Consider the following 5,070-nt stretch of genomic DNA (forward strand, 5'->3'; position numbering starts at 1 on the left):
ATATGAATTGTCTGGCTTGGAGACAGGAAACAAAGGATTGTTCATTTGAGAGGTGCATGTTTCAATCACCCCCTGGTATTCATGTTGATCTAAAAGCTCCCAGACTTGTTTTTTAGCTTCTTGCTTAATGGGATACTGCCTTTGGGCAGGTGGTTGACTTTTTAACTGGATTTTGTGAGGAGGAGACTCCTCATCCCATCCTATATGATTTTTATATAATGCTGGTGCCTGGGCTACTGCCCATTTCCTTGCATAAGTATATTTTTTGTGAATCGGAATGTGATTCGAGAAGGCAGGCATAATCATTTCTTCGCCACGAGGGCACTCCCTGACAAACTCTGGGGGCCAATCTTTTTCAGCTAACAGAACGTCATAGCCTTTTGAGAGTTTATCCCAAAATAGACCCCTTATTTTCCTAGTCTTATCACCCTCTATACGCAGTGTTATTTCGTATATCTTATGGGGCTCGCTAACTCTGGTGTCGGCAGTTTCTACTTGAATGTATTCATTCGCGTCCACTGTCTCCAGATGACTCATCAGGATCTTGCGAGCTATACTGATTTCTGCTGCACTGTCTAGCATTGTCTGTGCCCACTCCCCGTTTTTCAACTGTGTCCTCAGTATTCTCGGCATGTTCGATTACTCTAATACTGGCTACCTTCTTTCTTGGAAATTGAGATTTTTTACTTTGAGCAGGTTCCTTGTCTTTGGACTTGGTGTGCTCTCCTGGGTCTGACCGTCCTATTCTTTCCGATTTCTGCGAAAAAGATCGAGAGGGACTTGTACAATACTTTGATATCTATCAGGCTTCTTCAAGTTATCCCTATTTCTAAGGTTATATCTTTTCTCAGAGGGCTCCCTCTGGGGAGACTGGTGTTCTCGAGTCGGAGTTCTTTCCCTCCGTCTAGGAGACCTTCCTCTGGACTGGAAAACTTTTTCCTTGGGAGTGGATTGTTTATTTTCATCCCAGCTCTTTTTAGGAGTGTTTGAATTATTTTTAATAAGCAATTTTTCAGGATTTTCGAGCAGTTGGGGTTTTACTGGTTTTCCACCTAAGCTGTCTCTACTTAGTTCTTCATAGCATTTTTCTATGATTCTGCCAAGCTCAATTGGTTGATCTGTTATATCTGTTTCCTCCAACTTCTGGCGGATCGCCACAGATGCTGCTTCTCCTTTTATATTGGCTAGTAATATAGCCGAGACCTGCTTAAAGTCTTTCAGTAATTTCATACCAAGAGTTAAAGCAGGTTCTGGACCGTATTCATTCTGAATCTGTTTTAGCATTTCTGGTATTACCGCCATTGACGGAACACCATGTGTTTTTGTGTAAATGGAAGCAAAGACTGTACCCCAAGTGTCTTTTAACAAAAGAATAGAGAGGTGCACTCGAAAAAGTCAGCAACGCAAAAAGTTCATAGATTATGTGAGTCTTCTGTTCCTTCTTTAATGTATTCTTTATTTTCCTTAAAATACACAGGCACAGCCAACGCGTTTCATTTCATTAGTGGAAGCCTTCCACTAATCCATGGGGAGGAGCAGGGGACTGCAGAGACCATATTACAGGTCCCGCACCCAACGAACACTGTTGTGATCTGTCTGGACGCCACTCGTCATCCAGCACAAACCGCCCCCCGTCCGCGATGCTAATTCATTAAGGGGGCCAGGATACATACTTGGTGACTTTCTCTATCCTACATTGTGACAAACGTGGGACATCACAGAAAACACTCTACCTGGAACTTAACGTCAACTTGATCCAGGAATAACTGGAATTATACTGCAACTATCAACACCTGAGTACCAGTCTCATTAGTGCAACTCTGTTAAGGATTGACGAATTCGAGTGACCGTTTGTTGCATGCCCTGACGAAATTCCCAAAGGCACGAAAGGGAATGAAACGCGTTGGCTGTGCCTGTGTATTTTAAGGAAAATAAAGAATACATTAAAGAAGGAACAGAAGACTCACATAATCTATGAACTTTTTGCGTTGCTGACTTTTTCGAGTGCACCTCTCTATTCTTTTGTTAAATTGCTCTGATAGACATCCCTGGCAGCGGATGGTGAGAGTGGTTGCACCACTAGTTAATTGGAAACAGAAAAAGTTGATGTGCTGAACCTTGGTCTTCTGCTGTGTGCTTTGGTTTATTGTACCCCAAGTGTCACAGTCCTACACGTGTGGTGCGACCCCCATAGGAAGGCAGATGGTCAGAATCCTGTGTTTCTCAATAGGGGTAGTATTCGGAAATACTGCCTCTATTTGAGTAATTTTCTGCGCTAACCAGAAAGGAATTTGTTCCCGTTTTATGGGTGTTTTATCAAGACATGACTGTATGTTCTGTGGTGTAATTTTATTGGTGTTCCCCTGATGAGGGGTCAGCTGTGGTATATTAACAGCTGTTTGGACTGTAGCAGTCCGCATTACATATTGGACTAATTGCCTATGTATTTTAATTAATGTTTTTAGCTGTGCTAAAAGTTCTTCTCTAGACATTTTTGCAATGTCCGGATGTGGTGTGTAGCTGGCTAGAACCGGCCACGTTGCTCCTGGTCTACCTAGTGGACCGAGCCTGGTAATATGATCATTGTGTTTTAGGGCGCCTTTAAACCAGAGCAGGTGCTCTTGGAATTTTAATGGAATTTCAATCTCCTCGAAAGGAGCGTACTCTTCCGGTGGATCCCCTATTTTGTAATAGTGGAACTCGTGTGTTGCAGCGTTTGCCGCTGGAAATTTTATCCATGAATAGAATACCTCTGTCTGCCGATATTCGTGTGCCTCTATCATGAAGACGACTGTGCCACCTTGTGTGGTCAGTCCATTTTCTATAAGTTTTAACGTTATAGATTTTCTAAAATGTGCTGGGATGATTATTGCACCCGGTTCAGTAGTCCCGTCGGGACCCTGCTGAGTCGCATTTACTGCGGCATCAGTTCCGTTGTTTTCTACTGACATTTTATAAATGCAGGTTTTGCAGAGCAGGTCTCCAAGGAGACAAAGATTAGGTGCACAATAGTTTGGAAAACTGTATCCTTCAACGTTGAATAAACCAGAGCTTTACATAGGAATCTCTTCCTACTAAGGTCGGGCGGATTTTAACCTTTCACCCACTCCAGACGTCTATTGGAGTATTTACGGGAGAAAGGGGTCTACACGACTGAGTTACTCTAACGTCTTGCATTAGTTTTATCGCCTTACCAAACGTTGGGCGCCATGTAGTGTAGTTCCTATTTTCCCAATAGGCCCTGCGCATTGGAATAACATAAACAGTAGTATGGACGTAGAAGTGCTGATCTTCCAGGTCTCCACTGACTATGCTAAACTTAATTGGGTTTGTTACCAACTAGCTCAGAGGTCACTGGAAACTTTCTTGACTGAATAGGAAGTGATCAGCTTCCCTTGTACAGACAAGAAGGGATTCAGTTTTCTAACAACCGCATAAACATGACAACTTTGCTCCTTAGAATAAGAGTCAATCTCTAGAGTCGTGTGAATCAATAGACAGTTATTTTACTCAGTCAGTTTTGTGCAGATTACTTTCACCAAGATGCAGAGAATAGAGAGACGGGCGTTTTCAATAAAAAGGTATTATTTATTGAACAGTCTTTCTTCTCGTGCAAGAGAAATGAATTGCCACAATTGCAAGACTAGTTATTATAAAAAGTGCGTACAGTAAAATGAGGATTGCGAAATAATACTGTAAAAGCATTGATATGGTTTCTTAGCCATACAATGGTTTAAAATGAATAAAACATATATACATTCATATATACATTAGGCTAACGTACTCAACTCGTGCTTCTAACTACGCCTACCCCAGTGTACCTGACCTAAGCCTAATACTTGGGAGGGAGTAAGTAAGTAGCAGTTTTAGTTAAGTTGGTTTTGACAATGTTTGCTTCACGAATTCTCTCTAAGGGTTTAGTCAACACCATACCTCTGAAATAGAATGTTGGAGGTCTTGTATCTCCTTCCAGGACTCGATATCCCAGTCACTCGCAAGAGTAGGCTGGAAACGCCGGAGCTGGATTTTCTCGGCAGGAGAAAAGACAGCGTCTCTCTCAGCGCGTCAAGGAGGAGGAGGGGCAGCGCCCGTGGGCAGCTTGGATCTGCTGGGCTTTGCAGGGGACAGCTGTTCTGCTCCTATGTTCACCACACCATCGCTATCATCGATGTCGTTGAGACAGCAGCAGCGGCAGTAGTAACATCAGCGTTTGCTTAAGGCAACGTTGGTAATATTTATACCTGAAAGGTGCCTGGTTTGACGTACGTTTTTGGACATAAGACGTCAATAAAGATGTCACTAGGAAGTGATCGTCTCTCAGTGCTCATTAGAGTTCTATTACTAATCAAAACATAGCAAGCGGGGCTTTCCCAGGTTGCTGAGTTTTATCTTGTTGAAGAACTCGGAGTGTAATCTAGGAATCTTAGTGGCTTCTGCTGTGTCATTTGCTCTAATGAGCAGCAGAGGAAGCTGCAGAGTAAGAGATTCTGAAATGTGGCTGTGATCATGTGAGGCCAGAGACGAGTTTCTGAAATATTACTCTTGATCGTTTATGCCATTATAGGGGTACAAATGGATTATAGCCGTATAGGGGCATAAGGTCACAGTATTGATCAGGGTCCTAGATTAGAACGCGACAAGGTGAGTGGGAATTTTTTTTTTTACCACCTGATTGTGATTCCCTTTAAACTGCTATTGCTAAATAGCTAATTTAGATGTAATCGCAATTAGCGAGTTTTCATGCATCGGATTAGCGATTTTCTTGCGAATTTGCAATATTGATATTGCGATTTCGCAATATATTTCGCAGTATCCGTGGGTTCTCGCTAATTGCGATTCGCTAAGGGGGTTCTACTTTGATTCTGCGATTTCTTTTGCGAATTCACAATTTTGCATTTGCGATTTCGCATTTTGCTAGGTTTTTACTTCATGAATGGCTTTTCTTTCTTTTGCGATTGCAATTGGTAATTCGCACCAGTTGTGATCGCTATTTTGGTTGATGCATCTGGCCCATATCCAATGTGCTCAGTTGTGGCCTATCACTGTGGTCACAACAGTATTTACTGTCGA

The sequence above is a fragment of the Lissotriton vulgaris genome, unplaced genomic scaffold (genome assembly GCF_964263255.1).
Source record: "Lissotriton vulgaris unplaced genomic scaffold, aLisVul1.2 SCAFFOLD_583, whole genome shotgun sequence".
Classification (NCBI taxonomy): Eukaryota; Metazoa; Chordata; class Amphibia; order Caudata; family Salamandridae; genus Lissotriton; species Lissotriton vulgaris.